Genomic DNA, 25,392 nt, shown 5'->3' on the forward strand with positions numbered 1-25,392 from the left:
GTTTAAAATGTCATGCCTCCGCTTTAGCACTGCTGAGAAACTCATACTGGTGTAAGGGGCAGAGTGGCTTGGAGTTTTTTCAGAACATTTCATCCTTCCGTCTGTGCGTACAGGTCCTGTGTGTGGCTTGTTTGTTCCTTCTTTTGTCTGGATTTTAAACCGTTTCCTTAGGTGGAAGATTTGGGGAATATATCCCTTCTCTTAAATTTAAAATAGTTTTATTCATATAAATATTCTGCTCATATTTCCCATCTTTAATTCCTAGTGGAATTCATCATCTTTGGTTTTTTTTAGGGCTTCATGTAGCCCAAGTTGGCTTCAGACTCACCAGCTGAGGAAACCTTGAACTCAGGATTCCCTTGCCTCTACCTATTAAATACTGGGGTTGTAAGCATGTGTCAGCGTCCTAGGTTGTTATGTGCTGTTGGGGATACAGCCTGGGCCCTTGTGCATGGAAGGCTAGCACTCTACCAGCTGATCCACAGCCCCAGCCTGGATTTGTAGATTGTGTGAATGTTGGGCAGTGGGTGTCTACTACAGTCTCTGCTGTCTTCTGCAGAGGCGAAAGGCATGTTGGGGTAGCAGGACTTGGTAGGGTAAGGAAGTAAAGAGAATGGTTTACTAATTCTTACACAGATGTTTATTTAATGGTGCTACTTTTAATTGAATGAAGATGCATACATTGAGTGATTTTTTTTCTATTCTGTTCTTTGTGTTTCACCTGTATTTAACTCATAATGCTGATTACTGGATTTGTAAAGAATGCTCATTTTTTCAGTAGGCATTGTTGAACATTGGATATGGGCTCGTAGCCATACAACTGTGAATAAAATATAGGAATGCCTAATCCCATATAACTCAGCTTAGTGGGGAAGGGCAGACTATAAATAAAATATATAGTAATTATATGGTGATAAATTCTACAGAGTAAAACAGATTCGTGTAGGGAGATGGAGGGAGGTTGCAGAGAAGGTTGGATTACACAGTTCTGGGGTATAAATAGGGTATTCAGTGCTGCCCCGGGTTATGAAACTGCTGTCTGAGTTAGGAGCCTGAAGCAGGAAGATGGCCTGAGCCCAAGAATTCCAGACTGCCTGGTGGCAAAATAAGGAGGCCCTGTCTTGAAAAAAATTAATGAATTAAACAAGTATTCACAGAATCATTCAAAGCTACATGGGTAAAATCCTGAAGGAAGTGCTAGACAGCCACACAGATTCCAGATGAGCGCTTGCCCTGGTCGGTGGCTGCAGTGAGCTCAGTGGTTATGAGCGCTTACTCTTTCAGAGGACCCAGGTCGTTCCCCGGCACCCACAAAGTGCCAGCTGTAATGCCCGGTTCAGGGGGCCCCATACCATCTTCTGACCTCAGCAGGCAAGGCGCGCACCTGACATGCAGCCAAAACAGTAATACACGTTTTTTAAAAATGAAAAAGAGAACAGCTTTCTGGGTGATGGGAATAGTCACTGAAGGGCAATCCCTGCGGTGGGTGTGCTCTATTCACAGATCGGGAAGCAGCCAGGGCGACAGCTGAGACCTCCGGAGCTAAAGAGAGGACACAATGGGCTGTGCGAGGCTTTACTGTGAGCCTGCAAAAGTTCAGAGGAAATGACACTGGGAACTGTCAAGTTAGTCTTGTGGCTGGATCATGTGACAATGGGCTTTACCGTGGTCAGGGTCAGGGTGGGAGGTGGGGGTTTTAGCAGGGCACATGGAGGCTATGAGCAGGCAGGTTCGGGAGCCTGTGACAGCAGAAAGGCAAGTTGTCTTGGGGAGACTACATTTCCCCTTCAGTGTTACTATGAGCTATTAATAGATCACCCGGATGCCACCTGGCTACAACTTTGAAAAGATCAATTTTTTAATGAATGATTTTTATCTTCTGAAATTAAAATATAATTGCATCATTTCTTTCTTTTCTCCCTCCCACCCCTCCCAGGTATCCTCTCTTTCTCAGTCTCAAATTCTTGGCTTCTTCCTTTTATCACACACACACACACACACACACACACACACACACACACACACACACACTAATTTATAAATACAATAAGCTCAGTCCGGACAGTGTTACCTGCATGTAGGTTTTCAGGGCTGACCACTTGATACTGGATAGGACACTTGGGAGCTCTTCTGTGGGGAAGACTATTTCCTCCTGCTCCTTAGCACAGATTTTAGCTAAAATAAGCCTAAAGCTTGAAAAATGAGAGATTTACTCAGACCAATTTTTGTAAACATTCGGTTAATTCACGAATTATATCTGAATCCTTGACAGTCCTAGTATTAATATTCATAACCATCCCTGAGCTCATGCATCTAAAGTGAGAACATTTTAAGAGGGTTGGAAGATTATCAAGTCCACCTGGCCTCGGGCTACCTCCCTTCTTGACACTTCTGCTGGACTGTGTGGTGCTAGTGGTGAATTAACTGACAGGTAGCTTGTTCTCATTCGGAAGACTGCAAGTTGTTGGAAATTGATTTACTTTGGAATCCAAGTTAACATCTCTAGTTTTTAACCTTTTGACCACACCGTTTAAGAACTTTATGGAATAAATTGGAAGAATGTTTCACAAGAGTATTCTTGTATGTTCTGCCCACCAATTCCTGTTTCTCTGTGTACATGCTTGTTTTTTTGTTTTGTTTTGTTTTGTTTTTCTTTTTTTCAGAGCTTGGGGACCGAACCCAGGGCCTTGCGATTCCTAGGCAAGCGCTCTACCACTGAGCTAAATCCCCAACCCCGTGTACATGCTTGTTAGGGATTGAACCCAGGAACTCAAGCATAAAAAACACAGGCTCAGGCTGGAGAGACCCGGTTTGATTCCCAGCACCCACATAGTGACTGACTGACACCCATAACTCCAGTTTTGGGGATCTGACACGTTTTTCTGGCCTCTGCAGGAACCAGGCTGACATGCAGTGCATAGATCTTAAAATCAAGTGAAACATTCATATACATGAATAAAACAAAAATAATCCTTAAAAATTTATGTTTTATCATGGAGCTACACCTCTACCCTCGATACAGAATATTTTCTTTAAAAATAAAAATAATGATGTGCTCTCTCCTCTAGCTGAGCAAGATGCCCAAAGGAAAGAAGGCCAAGGAGAAGAAGGTGGCCCCGGGCCATCGTTAAGAAACAGGAGGCCAAAAAGGTGATCAATCCTTTGTTTGAGAAAAGGCCCAAGAACTTCAGCATTGGGCAGGACACCCAGCCCAAAAGAGATCTCACACGCTTTGTCAAATGGCCCCACTATATCAAGCTGCAGTAGCAAAAAGCCATCCTCCTGCCATCAACCAGTTCACCCAGGCCCTGAACAGGCAGACATCGACTCAGCTGCTTAAACTCGCCCACAAGTACAGGCCAGAGACAAAGCAGGAGAAGCAGCAAAGGCTGCTGGCCTGAGCTGAGAAGAAAGCTGCTGGCAAAGGGGACGTTCCAACTAAGAGACCACCTGTCCTCTGAGCAGGAGTCAGTACAGTCACCCCCTCGGTGGAGAACAAGAAAGCTCAGCTGGTGGTGATTGCCCATGATGTAGACCCCACTGAGCTGGTGGTTTTCCTGCCTGCCCTGTGTCGAAAGATGGGGGTGCCCTACTGCATCATCAAGGGAAAGGCCAGGCTGGGGCGCCTGGTCCACAGGAGGACATGCACCACTGTTGCCTTCACACAGGTTAACTCAGAAGACAAGGGGGCTCTGGCTAAACTGGTGGGAGCTATTAGGACCAATTATAATGACAGATATGACGAGATCCGCCACCATTGAGGAGGCAATGTCCTGGGCCCTAAGTCTGTGGCTCGCATTGCCAAGCTGGAAAAGGCAAAGGCTAAAGAACTCGCCACTAAACTGGGCTAAATGTACACCAAGTTTTCTGTACAGAAATATAATTACAAAATTATCTTCAAAAAATGATGATGTTTTGAGGATATCGTAGAATGTATTTTGCTTGCTCTGGTGGTATGGTGCAGGGGAGATGGTGGCTGACCAACTCATCTACCAGACCCAGATCCAGGGCTACAACAGCTACCCCATCTGCTAGAGTAAGGGAAGGGGCCAGTCCTGCAGATCCAAAGCATGACACAGGGCAACAACAGGATGTCCTAGAGGAGTCCTGCTGAGGATCCAGTACTGATAGTGCAGAAGCCAGCGTCCTTGAACCAGACCAATCATGACTCATTGCAATGAAATTTGCAAGTAAAGCTGTGTGGACAAAAGGGTGCGCTGTGTGACGCGCAGTGTGACACGCTGTGTGACACGCTGTGTGACACGCTGTATGACGTGCTGTGTGACACGCTGTGACATCCTGCAGCTTCCATGTTGCGATGTTCAGGGTTTTTTTTTTTTTCTTCTGGGGGGGGAGGTTGCAGGGACAGGAGACAGATATGGAAGGAAGGGGAACTAAGTGTGAGGTGCGCCATAGAAAATTCACAAAGAACCAATAAAAAGTTAAACAAACAACAAAACAAGTGCAGCCAGATGGCTCTGCAGGTGAAGGGGCTTTCCATTGAGTCTAATCACCTGGCTTTGCTCCCTGGAGCCGTCCTGGTGGAAGGAGGAAGCCAATTCTAAAAGTTGCCCTCTGACCTTACGGGCTTGCAGAGGCATGAATATCCCCCTTCAGCACGGAATACGGAATACGAAAGTGCAATAGAGACAGGTGAATAAAGCCAAAGGGAGGCCGAAGCTGTGCCACGGCAGAAATGCACTTGCAAACTTGAAAGACTGACAAAGGTCAATAAAACAGACGTTCGCTCTGGTAAACTGGGCAAAACCAAAACGAAACCAAACCAAGCCAAAAACCAACCAACCAAACAAAAACCCAGCCAAGCAAACAAACAAATAAAAAGACCCACCAACATCTTGAAACAGAAAGGGTGGTGTAAGCCTTATGTTTCAGCACTGGGGTGCGGGGCGGGGCTGAGGCAGGAAGATGTTGAGTTTGAGGTCAAGTTCGGTCTACAAATCTGACTCAGTCTCAAAATCCAAAATATCAAACAACAACAAAACAAGCAAAAACCAAATCCCGCTATTCAAATCCAGGGTGTGTGTGTGTGCTTGCGTGCGCGTGTGTGTGTGTGTGTGTGCGTGCGTGTGCGTGTGTGTGTCTGTGTGTGTGTGTGTGTGTGTGTGTGTGTGTGTGTGTGTGCATGCAGGTGGACACAGAGTCTGGGAGAGGGTGTTGATCTCCTTGGAGCTGGAGTTACAGGCAATTTTGAGGCCCCAGACATGGGTGCTGGGAACTAAACTAGGGTCCTTGGTAAGAATCATAAGTAACAGCTAAACTCTCTCTCAGCCCCTATTTTAAACCTTTTTAAAGACAAGGCCTCGCACAGCCCTGGCTGGCCTCAAGCTCACGATTTGGCTAAGGATGACCTTGAGTCTGACCCTCCTCCCTTTACCTCCCAAGTTCTAAGATTATAGGAATGTGCCAAGTAGTGGGCATGGTTACTGCTGCTACTATAGCTATTACTACTGTAACAAGAATAATTCAAATTATTTATTGAAGTAAGGAAAAGAAGGGTTCCACGGTCTAAATGATGATGGATACATTATAGAAAGCCTCTAAGAAAAAACTCTCCCGGGGTGCAGCTCAGTTGGAAGGGTACTTGCTTTATATGCGGGGAGCCCTAGGCTGATCCCTAGCCCTGTATGGAACAGGGGTGGTGTCACAAACCCCCAATCCCAGCACTTAGAGGGTGGAGGCAGGAGAGTGAGAGTTAAGATTAAATTTAGCCATACGATATGTTTTGAGGCTAGCTTGGGCTACATGAGACCCTATCGCAAAAAAGGAAAACAAAAAAGACAAATTCATGTGTTATGTATACATGTGTATAGCATAGAAAGCAATTAAACACTTGTATTTATTTAAACTAACATTGAAAAGAAGGCAAACAGGTATAGCATCAAAGAGAAAAAACCAAATCAATTTATTTATGAAGATAAATTTCTGCAATGAATAAAAGAACAATAGACACAAACTGAGCCATTGCCAGCATCCCAACACACAACAGCTCTCCAGAAAAGCCCCGGGCAGATGTCAGGTACATATATATTTGTTGAACTAATTTTAATTAATCACGCAGGGATAATCCCAGGTTGTAAGTGTGGTGAAACTGGGGAATATGTTTACTATACTGAGGGAAAAAGAAGAAGAAAGTAAGTAAGTAAGAAAGGAAGGAAGGAAGAAAGAAACCAAGAACAGATTGTAAGGCAGTTTTACAAAGATGAAATTTAACTTCTATCCCAGTACAAGCTACTGTAGCAGAATAAGGGTTTCCTCATCTCCCCGGACCATTTATAAAAAACCTTTCTTGTCAGGCATGGTGGCACATGCTTTTGATCCCAACACTAGGAAGGTAGAGGCAGGTGGGTCTCCAGGAGTTTGAGGACAGCCTGGTCTACATAGGGAGTTAGTTTCAGGATAGCCAGGGCTACATAGTGAGATCATCCTGTCTCAAAACAGAAACAACAGCAACAACAAAAACAAAAACAAAATCCCAAATCAACCAACCAAAAAAAAAAAAAAACCCAAAACAATAAAAAAACAAAAAACAAAAAACTCCCCTTTACATTGTACGTGTATGAGTGCACCCACAAGTATCCACAGAGGCCAGAAGCTGGGGTGGTTGGACCCCTACAGCCAGAGTTACGGGCACTTGTGACCTACTTGTGGTGGGTGTTGGGAAGGAAACTCGGGTCCTCTGGAGCCATATCTCAGCCCTACCTATTAAAAGCATAAATGCCATATTTGATTTTGCAACATCAGGAGGCCAGGCCACAGCAAGAGTGTCTGCTGTAATTGCTACTGGCCATCAGTTCTGTGGAGGCAGCATGAGGGAGACAAAGCAGGGGCTATTTCAGTCAGAGCAAGAGAAGGACGTTATTACAACTGTAAAAACTATCATAACTGCTCTGGATGGCGATGACTGTCTCATTTTTCCCCTTTTTTATTGGTTATTTTATTTATTTACATTTCTTTCTTTCTTTTTTTCTTTTTTCTTTTCTTTTTTTGGCCTGCACTTCTTTGCTTCATCCATCTTGTCTAATTGGGTGGCTTATTTACATTTCGAATGTTGTCCCCCTTCCCAGTTTCCCCTCCACAAATCCTCTTATCTCCTTCCCCTCCCCCTGCTTCTATGAGGGTGCTCCCCCACTTACCCATCCACTCCCACTTCACCACCATAGCATTCCCCTATGCTGGGCATCAAGCCTCCAAAGGACAAAGGGCCTCCCCTCCTATTGATGTCAGATAAGGCGTCCTCTGCTACATATGCAGCAGGAGCCATGGTCCCTCCATGTGTACTCTTTGGTTGGTGGTTCAGTCCGAGGGAACTCTGGAGGGTCCAGTTAGTTGATATTATTGTTCTTCCTATTGCTGCGATCCCCTTCAGCTCCTTCAGTCCTTCCCCTAACTTCTCCACTGGGGTCCCTGCGCTTAGTCTGATGTTTGTCTGTGTGCATCTGCATCTGTATTGGTCCGGCTCTGGCAGAGCCTCTCAGGGGACAGCTCTACCAGGCTCCTGTCAGCAAGCACTTCTTGGCATCAGCAGTAGTGTCTGAGTTTGGTGTCTGCAGATGGGATGGATCCTAGGTGGGGCGGTCCCTGGATGGCCTTGCCTTCAGTCTCTGCTCCACACTTTGTCTCTGCATTTCCTGGTAGTTCACAACCTTCCATCCGCTTCCGGGAGATTCTCTGCTCTCCTCTGGCTCCCGTACAGCAGGTGAGGACACTGCAATGGGTCTGCACAAGAATGAGCTCATCATGAGCCAGGGATGGAGGAGGAACTCAGGGAACGCACTTCTCACTTCTGAAGCACTTGCTATTCTTTTCTTCAGCATACAAATATCAGTTTTCTAAGAACTGTTTCTGGGAGCGGGGAGCTGTTCATTCTCCAACGTGAGTTTCTGGTACCTCAACTGTTCTTAGAAGCGTCATCTCCTTTGACCTCTTTTGTGATCAGAGACTGCTTTCAAACAGAAACATTCTCTGCTCCATCTGCAGTCTGTAGTCCAACTCCCCAACAACGGGCAGCTGCGAATGGAAGTCCAAGGATCTAGTAGTCGCTCAGTCCCCCAAGGCAGGCAGGCAAAGAAGAACCAACTGTATCGTTCTTTGTATTTAGCAATTTTTCTGCATTTTAATCTTTTGTATCTTCTTAATAAAACAAACAAACAAACAAACAAACAAACAAACCAACAGTGTGGTGAGGCTCGAATCTTCATGATAAGGTATCCTGGGTTAAGTAAGAGATTCATGAGGGCTGGAGAGCTATCTCAACAGTCAAGAGCACTGGCTGATCGTCTGAAGGACCTGCTTTGGTTCCTAGCACCCACATGGTGACAAACAACCACCTATAATTCCAGGTCCTCTATCCTGACACCCTCCTTGGCCTCTCTAGGTACCAAGCAACGTGGTGCACATGCATACTTGCAGACAAAATACTCCTACCTGGATTCAAAAAATAAAAATAAAATAAATCTAAAAGCAAAACCAAGATGTAGGGGTTGGGGATTTAGCTCAGTGGTAAAGTGCTTGCCTAGGAAGCGCAAGGCCCTGGTTCGGTCCCCAGCTCCGAAAAAAAGAACCAAAAAAAAAAAAAAAAAAAACCAAAACCAAAAACAAAACCAAAAACAAAAAAAAAACAAAAACAAAAACAAAAAACAAAAACCCAAAAAACCAAGATGTAAACAAACCTACAGGGAGCTGATGGAGACACAGGCTGATGAGCAGTGTCAGGATGGGGTGTCAAGCTGTTTTTCTCTTTTCTAGAGACTGGCAGTTCAATGCTAGAGGACACTAAGTGTTCCAAATGTCCTTACTTTGCTGCGGTATCTCTGCTCCCCATCCTGTACCCTCTCTCTGTCTCTTAGACTCTTTCAAGTGCCTACTGTCTTCTTACACTCAGTTTACGTTGCTCACCAGAAAATCTTTAAGTCCTAGAAGGGCCGTCAAGAGTGTAATGTATGAAGAAAGCTGCTTAAATTAATTATGCAACGAATTTTAGTGCTGCAAAGTTCAGTGACTTTAAAAAAAAATCCATTATTAATTATAAAACAAAAAAACCCTGCAATATCCAAAGTATGTTATTTTGGATAAATCAGGGCCCATTGATATATTTATATTTTACTAGTACAACAACTCAAAAAAACAACTAAAAACTCAGGCACTTCTATTTTAGTATTGGAAAAGAGATTTCTAGATTGTTCTGCCAGAGTCCTATCTGCCAACAGCCAGAGAGGGATGAGCTTGCTTCAAATGGGTTTGCAGAAATGACTTCCCTTTTTAAAAGTAGCTCTGTCAGCTGGGAGCCACGGCAGAAAAAGGACGAACTTGCTGAATGGGGCTGTGCTGGAGTCGGCCAGAGGGCCTGTCGCGGCTCTGTAATCGGCATTCCTGGGCAGCCAGAGAAGCCTAAGCAAGCAGAAAATCTATAGCACTTTCGTCTACATCTAGCTCAAAGTGCCTACAGCAGCGAATTTAAGTTCCGAGAGCTGATAGGGTGCTGGTTCCGACCTGGGGAGAACACAACGTGCTCCTGGGTTCTTATTTGCACATTCTCTGATGAGCACTGTTGTCCTGGCCTAATCTGTGATTTGGTTGCAATACTTTTTCACTGTAGCCACACCCTTGTTAGAGGCAGCCTATATGGATGCCTTTATGACAAGGTAAACGTGCTAAGCAAGACACTGGAGAGAGGGCTCCGCTGCTAGAAACTTTCCGCGCTCTGCAGAGGGCCCAGGTTTGGTTCCCCACCCACCTGGCAGCTCACAACCGTTCCCAATGCCAGTACCAGGAGATCCGATGCCCTCTTCTGGGCTCCATGAGCACCAGGCACACTTGTGATGCACATACATACACGCAGACAAAATACTCGCACACATAAACATTTTCTAGAAATCTCAAATAAACAAAACATTAAATAAACGTGCTAAACAAAACAGAATTATTAGAGGTACCTAGGTTTGTGCTTTAAAGTAGCCTAGGCTTGAATTTTGGCTTTTCTGTTTATTGTTATGTATCTTCACCCCATATTTTCCTCTTCCTCCTCCTTCTCTTTCCCTCCCTCCCTCCTTCCCTCCCTCCTTCCACTTGTTCCTTCCTTTCACACGGTCTCACTATTTTCCCTGGGCCACCCTCAGGTTCTATAGAGTCCCAGTCATGCTCTCTCTGCCTCCTCGGGTGTGGGATTACTGTTGTGCACTACCTACCATATCCAACTTTACACTTGAACCCATCTGATCCTCAGTTCTGTTCAGAATGATACTGAGTAAAGCTGACCTCGTGAGGGTTACTGCATCGAGCAGCAGGTGACACCTACTGTTACAATACAAAAGCAATTAGACTCATGCTAACACTGTATTTTAATGACAGGTTAGCAGAGACTAAAAATACTCTCTTACTCTAATTATCCACCATCAACAGTGTCTTTGAAGCATGAGGAAACTTGGGTAATTTTGGATGTTACTAAAGAACAGGATTAAGATTCAGGGCTGGAGAAATGACTCCATGGTTAAGAGCACTGGCTGCTCTTCCAGAGGTCCTGAGTTCAAATCCCAGCAACCTCATGGCGGCTCACAACCATCTGTAATGGGATCTGATGCTCTCTTCTGGTGTGTCTGAAGAGAGCGACAGTGTGCTCATATACATTAAATAAATAAATCTTTTTTTAAAAAAAAGAAGAGGAAAAGGATTAGGGATGTATATTGATAGTTGAGTGTGGAGCACTTGCCTAGCCTGGTTAATTTAAGGCTCTGAGTTTGATTCCCAATAACACATGAGTAATATGGGGGGAGGGAAGGGAGAAAGGGAGATACAGAGAGAAAGAAGAGGGGAAGGGAGTGGTTGTAACACAAAGGAAGCAATATGCAATGACTACAAATCACGTTTGAGTGCACAGAAGTCTCAAATGCCTTCAGATAGTTACACAGTACTGAGTGTGACGGCGATAGGGACAGGTGAGGACTGTGGTCACGTGGGGTTTAGGAATTTGTTTATAAGGATACTGCTGAGGACTGAAATGTGGAAAGACACAAATGGTGTACTTTGAAGTGACAAAATTAGGTAAGGGCATAACTAGGTCCTGGGGGTCTTGGTCAGGGAGAGCGCTTGCCTGGTGTGAATGAGGCCCTGGGCTCCATGTCCAGTGCTGCAGAAATAAAAGCAAGCATATATAGAATGATTCCAGAATTGCAATTTTTTAATATTATTTTATGTGTATGAGTGCTTTGCCTGCAGATATGTCTGTGCACCACGTGTGCGCCTGGTGCCTGTCGGGGCCAGAAGACAGCACTGGGTGCCCTGGAACTAGAGTTAGAGGAAGTCATGAACAGTGTGTGGGTCAGGAATCAAACCCGGCTTCTCTGGAAGAGCAGTCAGGGCTCTTACCTGCTGTGCCATCTCCCCAGCCCCCCAGAAGGAGTTCTTTCTACAGGTAGAAAGTGGAGGCTATAGAGATGAACTAATAACCATCTCTCCAGTCCTTTTTAAAAAATAAGTATGTTTATACGTATACCCCTTTCCTGCCCGCTGGTTGGTCTGTTTAACTATTTGGAAGACTACTGGTCAAAATAATAATAGAAAATACAGAGGCCTCACCATGGTCAGGGATTTCGTTAAGCATGTATACTAACTAATGAAATCTACACAGAACTGAAGACTCCCATGCCCAGCCTCGTCTCTCAGGTGGTAGAGCTGAGACAGAAAGAAATTAACTCCCTACAGCCAAGCCAGGAACCGGTGAAGAGGCGGGACTCAGGCTCAGGCAGCAGGGATGGGCTCTTGACTGCTAACGCCCTATTAAAACAAAGATGTTACGACTTATGACTTATCTGGGTTTCGTGTGTGCTCTTTATTTTCCTTGTTGATTCTGGTGCTTAATTTTTCTATTATAAGCGTGTAGCTAAATAATCAGGAAAAGCACCATATTTTGTTCCTTTTAAGTCCACACTTATTGTCTGCACGCACTGCCTTGGGCTCCTCTGATTGCTCTGCCCTCTGTTAATGAGGATGAGTTTTGTGACTGGCTGGCTGAAAGCTTAGGCCCAGAAGGGATGAGAAATAGGACGGTGAGTTTTACAGAGGTAGAGGGAGGCTGACAGGAGGAACCAGGCCCGGAGGCTCCCAGCATCCACTTGAGCTGGAATCAACAAGCGTAAGTTAGTGAGCACAGTGCAGGGCCCGTCACTGAGAAAAGTGTGCTGTAGGCCTGGCCCTGTTCACTTACAATATGGCGGCACATTGCTCTTTCAAGCCACTCAACATTTTCTTTATTTTATTCAACAACTATCCTTGAGATTCTTCCTGTTAAGCCTCAGTGAAACATACATTAATTTAGTAAGGGAGACGAAAGAAATACAGTAATTACCAATAAAAGGCTTTGAAATGGGGTTGGGGATTTAGCTCAGTGGTAGAGCGCTTGCCTAGCAAGCGCAAAGTCCTGGGTTTGGTCCCCAGCTCCGAAAAAAAGAAAAAAAAAAAAAGGCTTTGAAAGGTTGAAGTAGAGAGAGCTCTGTTTATCTAACATTTGATGGAGGAGGGTTGAGGTGGGGAGGTGAAGTCTCATTATCCTGGCCTCTGACTTCTGGAATTCCAGGCCTGGCCACCACCCCAGCGTATCCTATACTCCTATATCCGGAGTCTTACAGCTCCGGAGACCAAATAATGAGACAGATAGTCCCTCTCTTCAGATAGCGTATATTCTAAAACTGAGACAGAGGACTAACCAGGACTTAGCCCAGAAAAGAAAAATGACTTTCCAGGTCAGTTTCCAAGCTGATGAAACCAGAATTCTCAAACTACACAAAATAGTACCCGAAAAGAATATCACACGCCGTTCTTTCTTTCTTTTTTTTTTTTTCTTGGTTCTTTTTTTTCCGGAGCTGGGGACCGAACCCAGGGCCTTGCGCTTCCTAGGCAAGCGCTCTGCCACTGAGCCAAATCCCCAACCCCCACACCGTTCTTTCTTATGAATGAAAGCACAAAGTCTTAAATGTTACTAGCATGCGCTCTTTCACAGGAATTCAGTGAGTGACGTATTGTGACCACGTGGGATTCATTACAGGTTTGTAGAAGTGGTTTACTATTAATCTCAGGAAGTAAAACTCACCAGACCCTTTAGATCGTAGAGGAGCTAAGATACATGATCATTTCAACAGACGCATTAGCAAAGATTTGAGTCTGGTTGTGATGCCTGTCATCCCAGAACTGAGGAGGTGATGTGGGGGGAGGGGCGTCCCTGCAAGCATCAAGCATCCTGGCCAGCAGGGAAACTAATTGCATGAGGCAGGAAGGAAATTCGGTTCAGTATGACTTAGTTGGCTGGTGTTGGTTCAAACTTGTGGAGTCTGACAGCAGGCAGTTTATTTTAGACATCTTTAAGTACAGTACAATTTTGGGGAAAAAAGTTTTCTGGTAATAATTATCCCAATCCCACGTGCACACTAAAGCTTAAAGCAGGAATGTATTGAAACTCTTTTGCTAAGGACACGTGACCTCTAGCCATGAAGATGGGTTCTGCAGCGTAGGGGCCTAGCATTTAGTATGGCCTCTGACCAAGATAGTGGAGGAGTCAGCAGGCTATAAAGTACCTGTGACATCTCCCCCGAGGATGGGTCCTACCGGCTGAGAAACACAACTAAAGATAAAGGTCTAGGGAGGGAGCGTCTGGGAGAAGCATTCTGGGACATTTGGGTGGGGCCTGGCCCTACATAGCAAAAGTCACCAGGTCATTAACAACATCCACTCCCAGCCTTCTGAGTGGAAACCAGGTACACTTTCCTCCATTGAGGAGACCCTGCATGAGAGAAGGTCCTGGATTCTCCAGTGCTCTGTGAGTGTCTGTGCCCTCTACAGGAGAGAGCAGGAGGCTCCAGATCAGGAGTTCAAGGTAATAATATGACTAATTATTGTTATTATTATCTATTAAGTAGCAGGTTGGAGGCCAGCCCGGGCAACCTAAGACCCTGCCTTGAAAAACAAACACAATCCTCAGGCGTGGCACATGCTTCGATCCCCACGCTCTGAAGGCTGTGTGACAATGCAAGAAGCGTACGCTCGAGAAACAAACATGTCTACCTGAAAATGACTTAATGAGCTACGTGAAGAGAAAAACAGATGACCAAATAATCAAGGCCATCAGGGAAGACTGACATACCAAGGAGTTTAAAATATTTGTAACATTTTAATATTCATATATACACGTATATGAATATATACAAATACATATATGTATGTGTGTATGTATGTATGCATGCATGCATGCATGTATGTATGTACAGTATGTTTGGATCAAATCTACCCCCCTTTCCTGTCTGTTCAGTTCCTCTCCTATCTGCTACCACTTTCCCTTCCACCTTCATGTTTCCTCTTTGTTTCCTTCTCCCCTCCCTCTCTCTCACTAAGTATATTTGGTATTGTCTGTATGTGCATGAATTTGGGACCAAAATTTTTTTATTATTGCATTGTATTGACTGACTGTGCCTCTGTGTGTTTTCAAGTAGTTAAAGGGTAGCTTTTAGGAGTCAGTCAGTCCTCTTTTCCTACCATATCGGTTCTGAGGATTGAACTCAGGTTATCAGGTTTGATGGGCTGTAAGGCTACCCTCTGAGCCATCGTGCCTGCCCCAAAATGTTTTGCTATACAGCAACTGCCATGAGCATGAAACCACTCTTTGCTTTAGGTAGCCCCATTTCAAACAGACTGAAGAAGATCTGGAAACTTCGAGGCCACATAATCTATGGCCAGGACAGCCTTGGTGAATACCGGATGCTCTCGGGAGGCTGGGTGATGTTGGTTGCATGCTCTACCACAGGATCAGCTTCAACAAATGCTACCCAGGTTACTTTGGGAAAGTTGGTATGAGGCGTTACCACTTAACTGGTAACCTGAATAAACTGAGGACGGTGGTCAGTCCGCAGACACTGGTATTGCCACCCAAAAAGGAAGCCAGTGCACTAACAGTTTGACTGTGGGATCTGATGCTAAAAGACAGACACGGAGACTGTGTGGGTCACAACAGAAGCAGATGTAGGAGTCTGTCACTGGTCGCACATCTCCTCTTCCTTATCTTCTTTTATAGTGGTGGTGGTTGAACACGGCATCTAGAGCCTAGTACATGTAAGGCAAGTGCTCTACCCCTGTGATGCAACCCTAGTGGTTTAATAAAAACCCATTAAAAGCTTTTTGTTAACCTCATAATAATGTTCTAATCATCATATACAAATATATTCTTTCTGGTGTCTTTGTGTACATGTTGTGTATTTGCATATGCATTTGGAAGAGTTCGACCTTAAAGTGTGGTCCCTACAAACAACTGTCTACCTTGCCTTGTTTGTGTGGAATTTTTTTTTCTGGTCTTATTTTTAAATGTCTTTATTATATGTACTGAGAGTTTTGCTTGCATTATGCATGTGTACCATGAGTATCAGAAGAGAGCATCAGATCCCCTGGAACTGGAGTTTCAGAGAGTTGTGAGCTGCCATATGTGTGCTAGGACTCAAACCTGGAACCTCTGTAGGATCAGCCAATGCTCTTGATGGTTGAGCTATAGATCCGGCCATGCTTTTGAGATAGGATCGCTCTTTGGTTTGGAGTCCGATGGTCATTGAGCATGAGCCCTAGAGATCTTCCTATCTCCCTGCCATCCCATCTCTAGGATTTTAAGTGAGGGCCACCATGTTCAGTCTTTTTACGTGGAAGCAAACTTGGGCCCTCATGTGTGTGTAGCGCTTTACAGAGTGAACTCTTTGTCCCTTTTCTGCATCTTCAGGAGACACAACAGAGCCGAGCTTCCCAACTTACCATCAGTGCAATCGTTTAGCTAATGTTACAGAAATGGCTGATGCGCGGAGGTTATTAATATGCAACTTTAAGTCATAGAACAGAGTGCGCATTGGCCGATGACTGGTTAAAGACAGCATCTACAAACCATCTACAGTTGTTGGTATTCAGCCTTAAGGAGGAAGGATATGTGCCACTGGTTTAACCCCTGAGGGCATTGCGCTAAGCGACGTAATACAGTCACAAAAAGAACAAATACTTTATGGTTTTATTCACAGGAGGAATTCAGCAGTAAAGGCCACAAAGGCAAAAAAATAAATAAATAAATAAATAAATAAATAAAAAACAAAAAAACAAAAAACAAAACAAAAAAAACCAATACCTATAAAAATATAAAAACCTCAATGAATGCTGCAGGGAATCCTGGGAATGTCTGAGTCTTTGGTTGCAGCCTTTCCTGTGTTTTTCTTTCTTCACCTAAGACCAGGCTGTGGGGTTTATGAACGGCAGTGAAGACTTGGGTGTAAAAGAAGAACTGTTGGTGAGATGAGGTGAGAGAAACTCATCTTTCACATGGCCTGTAGCATCCTCTGTTATAACACCACTGGTAGCTGTTGATATTTATTTGTTTAAGAATGTATTTATAGTTTTACGTGTATGTATGTGTGAGTGTGTCTGCACATACGTAGGTGCATCGACCACAAGCATGAAATGTTTACACAGGCCAGAAGAGGGAGTTGAACCTCCTGGACCTGACGTTACAAACCATTGTAAGTTACCATGTAGGTGCTAAGAGTTGAATTCCAGTACTTTTGAGAGGACTGAGTTAGCTAGAGCCAGGCTGACTCCATGACATGCTGGAAACTGGCAGTTTGGGAGACTAGGCCTGAGTTTGTTTCCCAGATCCAGCAATCTGTGGTCAGCCAACCACAGCCTTAGGCAGCCAACCTGAGGACACCTTGTCATCTGGCCTGAAGTAAGAATAGGTGGCCAGACTGAGTAAGTGACCCCCAGGGAGGTCTCCAGAGCCTAACCCATTGTAGAATTAGTCAGACCCCTGGAGACAGAGCTGACCAATCAAGGTAAAAGGGCACACACCTCTCCCTGGAATTCCCCTAACTGACAATAAACGCTGGGCCTGCAAGTGCACCAGGGACTCCATTCCTGAATGGGGAGACCCCTGCGTGCAGGAAGTTCAGCTGAATAAACGCTCTTTGCGTCCATACACTGTTTGAGTCTGGGGTATCATTCTCTGGTGAGTCTTGGCCCCTCACACTCGAGAAGAGCAACAGATGTTCTTAACCACTGAGCCAGCCTCTCCAGCCTCTATTCCTAGGCAACTGTTTCTGTGAGACTTTTCCCTCAAACTTTTTTATTTATGTTTATAATTCTTATCATATCTTAAGCTCAGCTAAATAAACAAGGATATTTTCTGTAGTCTTTGAGAACTCCGAGGGCTGAGGCCAGTGTTCACCCTGGTTTAGCGTTCTTCTTCAGGCCATCTGTTCCCAGTCTTTATCACCCCACCCCTAAACCCTTTATCCTCTTTACTGTCCTCTTCCTATTTCTGTCCCCTCCTAAGCCTGTGGGATCCTTTCTTTCCCAGAGACTGTAAACAGGGTCACACTCCTGCCAGGAAAATAGGTTGCTGGGGCTTGCTTTGCTCTTTGTTTTGTTTTGGCCTCAGGGGGAAAAAAGTAAAAATGGCTGTGTTGGGAGAAGACCTGGCATTTGTAAGGCGTAGCTTCTCAAGCAAAGTGAAGCAGGGACTAGGCCTAACTCATGGATAGGATGCTCTTTCACTGCCCTGTGTGGTAAGTTCTTGCAATCCAGTGAGAACAACCGTCTATCCATTCTTAGCATCGCCATGAGCTGGTACATCACAGAGAGTGAGGAAATAAACTGTGCTCTGCTGAAGTAGTTAAATTCTGTCAGCACTCACCAATGCGTATGAGAGGAATCAGGAAATGCTGAGGTCATATTACATCACTACACCTTTAACATTTAACATATTACATCGCTACACCTTTAACACTTAACATGTTACATCACTACACCTTTAACACTTAACATATTACATCGCTACACCTTTAACACTTAACATATTACATCGCTACACCTTTAACACTTAACATGTTACATCACTACACCTTTAACACTTAACATGTTACATCGCTACACCTTTAACACTTAACATGTTACATCACTACACCTTTAACACTTAACATGTTACATCACTACACCTTTAACATTTAACATATTACATCGCTACACCTCTAACACCTAACATATTACATCACTACACCTTTAACATTTAACTATTACATCACTACACCTTTAAGATTTAACATATTACATCACTACACCTTTAACACTTAACATATTACATCACTACACCTTTAACAGTTTTAGTTGACAGAATAATTGTATGCGTGTATGCTGGACGGTGTGATATGTTGATATGTGTGCACTGCAGAAAGATTGAGTCAAGCTGATGTCACATATGTTTGCACAGTTGTGTGGGAAGGATGTCCAGCCTTGGTGTAGGAAGAGTAAGTGTGGCACACTTTTTTTGCCCCTATGTATTTGAAACGAGTATTTCTCGAGTCTGCTTTCCGAAAACTTACCAGATAAAAGGACTTTCTCTAATTTTCTCCGCTACCAGCCATCATTTAATTGGGGTAAACTTCCTGGCACACTGTTAGCAAACAGTAATATCCTAGCAGATGCTGGTTCTGTTTGGCACTGCTGGGCAGAGACTCTGGGCTCTTGAACATTGCTTGAGCCTAGGATCTCAAGTCCATTCTGGGTAACATAGTGAGACTCTCATCTCAAAAAAGAGCAGGGGGGCGGCGTTGGGGATTTAGCTCAGTGGTAGAGCGCTTGCCTAGCAAGCACAAGGCCCGGGGTTCGGTCCCCAGCTCCAAAAAAAAAAAAGAAAAAAAAAAAAAAAAGAGCAGGGGCTGCAGTCCCTTGAAGTCTTCACCAATTCATACTTTCAGACCTTTTTCTTTTTCTCTCTCAACATCTTTAAACACATGTATCATTGGACAGGAAGTAAGATGAGAGTGGATAGATTTCTTTTGTTGTTGTTGTTTTGTTTTGTTTTTTTCTAGATAGGTTTTCTCTGTGTAACCCTGGCTGTCCTGGAACTGGCTCTGTAGACCAGACTAGCCTCGAACTCAGAGATCTGCCTGGCTCTGACTCCTAAGTGTACCACCCCTGCCTGGCTAATGGGTTTCTTTAGTTTAATGAAGGGAAGGTGACTGGAGAATGACCCAAAGCCATCTGCCCAGAGGGCAAACGCTCACGCACAGCTAGAAGTTTGTAGACTACTGTTCCAAGACACTGAGGTGTCTCTATGGGACCTCTGGTGTCTGTGCCTACATGTCTGCTCTCTGTTGTTCCGATGGGTTTCCAGGCACTGTGTTGCTGGACACCACACTCTGCAGTTCATGAATTGAGTGCTTCGAGTATGCCGTCACTTCTTCGAGTTCCCTCAACCAGCTCAGAAGCTTTCAGTGCCTGAGGCAAGAAACGGTATAGCATTTGTCACAGGGGAAGTCTGAGGAACTAATGACTCATCTCCATTGTGTGGTCCAGATTCAGACAGAGAGATACAGGGAGAGAGGAGGAGAGGGAAACAGAGGAAAAAAGAGGGAAAGAGGGAGAGGGAGATAGGGAAAGGGAGAGGGAAAGGAAGAAAAGGAGGGAAAGAGGTAGAAGGAAGGAGGAAGAGAGACAGAAATGGAGACAGAGACAGAGCGACAGAGATAGAGAGATAGATGGAGAAAGAGAGAGATGCACAGAGAAAGACACACACAGAGAGACAGAAAGGGTGAATGAGCAGACAGCCTAAATTTTTCTTTTGAATGACAGACTATTTGTGTTTCTAAATGACTGGGTTGGATATAGTATTTGGTGGCAAGAGAAAGTCTAAAGTAACCTAAGGTAACCTCTGTGTCTAATTTTGGTGAATTTTAAATGTCCACCTACTCACCTTTCCTTCCTTTCTTTAGGAAAGCTGCTGAAGTGGCCGATCACAGGCACACTGCAGCAAATCTTTAATGGTCTCCATAAATACTGCCGATTAAATAATTAGACACATCTTATCATGGAGCACACGGGCTCTCCTGATCTGAGGCTGCTGGGTCGACCATGTCGGGTTCACAGGACATGAGCCCTGAGACTCTGACAGCACACAGCAGCACAGAACCCTTTCACCTCATACCTGCCGTAGCTACAGGCCAGAGAGTACGGAGTTCCTGATCTGTGATGTCATCTCTTACAGGCTCTGGACTTGACCCTTAGACTTGATGAGGTGGCAGGAAGCTGCTCTCCTAGATTGATACTTAACCCCTTGTCATACCGCCCCAGACAGAGCTGTACACAGTCTGCCAACTCAACTCCTCCCAGGACCATGCCCGTGCCTTGTCTTTCTCTTCATGGCGCTAGGGGAAAACATCTAACACCTTAACAATGTGGTATTTAATACAGCAAACAGATCGTGTTCCTTCAGAGAGGCTATGACCTCCACAAAGGGAGTGCAGAGTCACTAAAATACTTTGTATTTGGTTTGAGAGAAAGAGGGGAAGTTTGCTATTAAACTTAATACCGAATAACAGACAAATCTTAAAACTATGTACTTAAAAACCCATTGCTTTGGGGGACTGGAGAGATGGTCCAGTTGGAAAGTATTTGCTGTGTAAGCATGAGGACCTGAGTTCAGATCTCCAGCTCTCTTGTAAAAGCTGGGCATAGTGTACCTCCATCAGTGATCCAGAGGCAGAAACCAGAAGACGCTTGGGCTTGCTGGCCAGCTAGTCTAGCCACGCATGTGCTCTCCCAGCTCAAGGAAAGACCTTACCTCAAAAACTAAAGTAAGCAGGCCAGTGAGATTCTCAGCAGGAAAGATGGTTGCTATTAAGCCTGATGACACAGGCTTGATCCTGGCACACACAGCAGGAGGAGATTGTCTTTGATTTCCATGCTCATGTGTACATGCATACATAAACTACAGATAAATGTAACACAAAATAATGTGGAGAGAAAGATACAGCATAGACTTCTGGCATCCACATGTAAACATGTAACATACAAATACACACACACAAGCATTTTTTTGTTTTAGTCTGGCTAATGCAAATTGTGGAGAGAAGAGAGGGGTGAGGCAGGAAGAGAATATACAGGGCAGGTTGCCTCAACACAGGTCAGGAGGGGTTAGAGAGGCCACTGTGGCGAGTGTATGTGTGGGGGAGTGTGGGGTGTGGGGGCAAGGGGTGTGGGTGTGTGGGTGTGTAGAGTGTAGTGGTGTGGGTGTGTGGGTGTGTGGGGTGTGGGTGTGGGTGTGTATGTGTGGGAAGTATGAGGGTGTGGAGGCTGAGGGATGTAGGGGTGTGGGAGTGTGGGGTTTAGGAGTATGGGGTGTGGGGGTGAGGGGTATAGTGGGAAGCTGGGTGTATATGTGGGAGATCCAAACTCTTATTTGGGAACCATGAAATCAGCAAGCGCCAACAATTATACTTACAACAAAAGTTTTGTGAGGAACATGTGATTTTATACACAGATATAGGAGTCTGCTTACTTTAAGAAAAATTTCAAGATAAATCAATAACTTTAAATATTTAGGTTTTGACAGGTTTTTAATAAGTTATAGAATCATTTTACTATTAAATATGTAGTTATCTAGTCCTAAGGATTTTTTGTTTGTTTTAAATAAGTCTACCCCTAAATTTTTGTGAGGCCTGGGACAAGAGGCCCATATATTATATATGTAAATATTTGAAAGCTATAGACAAAGTTAATAAGTCTTGTTAAATAAAGGATGTTCTATTCTCTTACCTTGACAAATATTTCCTCATAGCAAAGTCAGATCCAAATGTAGAATTATTGGACCCCCAAGATGTGACAGTATATGGTACACAATTTTATCAGTGATGTGTTCATCCCTAGCAATGTGGTTAAATAGGCTCCCGGTGGGCTTAGGCCTTTTGGGTGGAGTCTCCAGACACAAGACGGGCACTTATGTGGTGGTCTTGGGCTTCCTCATCAACATGGGATTATGTAGCCAGGAAACACTAGAATGCTTCAAATTTAGGGCCCAGAGAAGGGAGGACCTTTACATAGGAGCCTCCTGTGAGCACTGGTTTGTCCCTCTTCGTTATTCTAAGTCTATTACTAACCTGCCTTTACCCTTTGCCGTTTTCTGTTTTCCCTTGGACCTCAGGAAGGCTAGGATACTGGTTTTAATAAATAGGACACCACGGCCGTGTCTTCCATTATTTCTCTCTTTGGATCCAATTACTTCTACTAATTATGTGGAGTCTTATTAGCAAAGTTTACTCATGGGAGGCCTGTCCGTGAAGGGTGTGGGCGACACGGGAACAGACAGGTGTTTTTCCTCAGCGAGAAAAGAGCTGTTCAAAGGGTTCGCCCAAATTCCACTCTGTGGACAGAGGGATAAAGACTTCAAGGAGCATTCACACGGGGAGGGAAGAAACGCTGCTTCTCGATCACAGCTGGACAGGAGCAGAAAACCCAACGGCCTGTGGCTTCCCATCCCAAGTGGAAGCGGAAATGGGACGTGGAAGACACTACCTCTAGGTCAGCGTTTACTTTCTTAGGAAGTGTACACCATGCAGGCAACCATGGCATTCCCAGGACAAGGGAGTGAAATAAAGGAATCCCCATTCCTGGCCCGGTTGGAACCCACTCCTGTGAAAGTGCTCAGATTTGAGATTCCAATGAAATTGCCTTAATCCTGCAACCCTGCCTGTGGTGAGACTGTCCCAGTCTCCCCAGGGACCAGGGAACGGAGGAGAAGGAGGAGGAGGAGGGGGAGGAGGGGGAGGAAGAGGAGGAGGGGGTGGAGGGGGAGGAGGAAGGGGAGGGGGAGGAGGGGGAGGAGCTGTGTACTCTGGTTGCTAATGCGCCATCCTCATTCGCACTGCATTTCACTGAGATGTGACCCTGCTTTACGGAAGATATCCACGTACACGTGTCAGTCTCACGCAAGGTTTGGAGGGTAACAGTGACACCTCATAGTGTCGCTTTGTTTGACCCAACCTCTTCCTTTAAAGGTGCCTCATCTTCTGTGTGGCTCCCAGTTTTTTTTTAAAGTACCTTGTTATGATAAACAGGGTTTTCTTTTTGTTTTGTTTTATTTTCTTGAGACATGGCTTCTCTGTGTGGCCCTGGCTCTCTTGAAACTTGCTCTGTATACCAGGCTGGCCTAGAACTCAGAAATCCGCCTGCCTCTGCCTCCCCAGTGCTGGGACTAAAGGCATGAGCCACCACTGCCCCACAATAGTAAGGGATTCTTTAATGTGTCTTGTGGTAAGGAGAAGAATCAGCAGAAGCTTGTCAATGGCCACAGTTTTCTTCCAGTTCTTCCAACGGAGGCAGTGTGAAGAATCATTTTATGGTCTATATGAATCATGTCTTCTCCCTCGGGGGTCGGTATTGATGTTGCTTTTTTTGTTTGTAGTACCACACTGTAGCCTATGCTGGGCTCCGACTTGAATCCTCTGTTTCAGCCTTCTGAAGATTTAGGTTACAGGCCTAAGACACCATGCCGAGTGGCTTTGGCTTTAAATAACAATATCTTCTTTCCCAGTTGCACAATGTTTCCAAAACGGTCTATCAATCCTCTGAATACTAATGTCAATCACAATAATTATAACAGAGATTATGATGTTATTCTTATTATTGACCATCGTTAAATGTCCCTTCAAGGACAGTTGAAGACTTTTTGAACAGAGGAAATGATATGACCAGATCAGAGTTCCCACCTGAGTAGATGAGAAAAGACCGTATCAGAGCGAGAGACTCATTGTGGACTAGGAAGGTCAGAGGGAGTGAGCTAGGACTATGACAATGAGAATTGAGGTGTGGAAAGTGGATTTACACACCGAAAACAGAATGCTAATCTAAAACAGGGGCACAGGTACCCAACTTTGTGCAGTGTTACCTAATCATAGATGGACAGATGAAGGTGTGGGGGTCCCTGCCGGAGTCATAGGCCAGAGCAAAATCAGCCCTCTGGGCTGGGCATCACTTGAAATTAGCCCGCGTATTCTCTTGCTAAGTATGAGAAGCTGTGATCGTGTGAAGGCAGATCACAGGTACCGGCTTTCCAACTGAAGAGAGGAAGAGACTGCAGGTGGCGGGCAGCCAAGGCAGTCCCTCTGTTTCTTTCAGGAACAAACACTTAACAGTCAAAGGTTGTCCCCGTACACCCATCTGACCCTGAGCACAGATGCAATGAAGGGCCTACGCCAAGCAGAAAAGAATTGGGACTTCCAGCTCCTGGTTTGAAAGCTCCTTAGGAGAAGTGACTGACTCTTTGCCTGTCATACACCAGGTAGACATGGGAAATGGCCGCGAGGTTCAAATATACCGTATTGAGTTCCATTTTGCTGAGCACTTACTGTTCACACAGAAGGCCTAGGGTAAACTGGCCACGGCTTGATTCCACACCATCCATTGGCAGTAAATGGGGAAGCTGCTACTCTTGCGTGACCTGGGGCCAGAGAAGTGGAGGAGGGGCATTCCTTGGGGTAGTGAGCCCGCAAGGGTAGGGCTGGCACTCCTGACTAGCACTTGGGACCTCCTCCCATCAGCCCCCATTATGCAGCTCAGTTTCCCTTCCTCTCACTCATGACAGTCACTACTTTCTCACCAAACTGTCCTCAGATCTGATGCTTTCTCCCTCCTCCTCCTATCAAAAGCCTTCCCTAGCTTTTGGTTTTTAGTCCATTAGTTTCTTCAGACCTCAGGATTTTACTCTTCTTAAACTAAGCAATTATACATTGTTAGAGGTGTTACCTAAGTAATAGTACTTTTCATGTTCAGATCCATATCTTTTTTCCCCCCACTAAGAAGCAGCTATGGGCATCTCCACAGATGGTCAACAGCATGAGAATTCCCATGATGCTCCAGAACATCCATCTGGAGAGCAACCATCAGCAGCACATCACCAAGAAAGCCTAATAAATGCCAACTAGATATAGTCCCCATGCAGAAAATAAGTATGTATTCATAATCTAGGAAAGCATTCTTAATGTACAGTAGCTTAACATTAGCAATTCATCGCCCTTTCTTTTTTAAAGGAGCTCAAGCAAGTACCCGGAAACAGCAGCCAGAGCTTGATACCCCTGAATACGCTTGAATTTGGCTTGCTTCCCAGGGCTCACCCAGTCACGGGGCAGAGTGACTTAGTCATTCATTCCTGGGCCTCTCCTCATCGCCTTGGCTAATGTGCTAGCAGACTTAATTATTTGTTTCCTCCAAGTCTGGGGGTGTGTCACCTGCAAGGTGGAGATGGGGCTGACCCATCCGGTTGGCATTCCAATCAGGTAAGGCAGCCCTCAACTCTCCTCACAGCCTAAGGAACTGGCTTCTCTTCTTTATCAACCTGTTGGCCTCTTCTGGCCTGAAGAAGCCATTCTAATATCCTCAGGGGATTTATCAGGACCTGAATAAGAACACACCCAACTCTGCCAAGGGCTCTTCAGTTAATGTCCTGTCACAGCTCATCCAGGGATTGTGCTCAGCACTAATTGTCAGCTGATAAGTCTTATAGGCCATAAGGCAGTTTGATCTTGGGCCCATGCAGGG

At 44.9% G+C, this 25,392-nt stretch overlaps 1 pseudogene; it reads left to right on the top strand.

Moving 5' to 3' along the window:
* Positions 1-3,077: 3,077 nt before the first annotated feature.
* On the top strand, positions 3,078-3,851 carry LOC134485754 (large ribosomal subunit protein eL8-like; annotated as a pseudogene).
* The last annotated feature ends 21,541 nt before the right edge of the window (positions 3,852-25,392 follow it).

Source organism: Rattus norvegicus, chromosome 2, assembly GCF_036323735.1.
Source record: "Rattus norvegicus strain BN/NHsdMcwi chromosome 2, GRCr8, whole genome shotgun sequence".
In the NCBI taxonomy this organism is placed as follows: domain Eukaryota; kingdom Metazoa; phylum Chordata; class Mammalia; order Rodentia; family Muridae; genus Rattus; species Rattus norvegicus.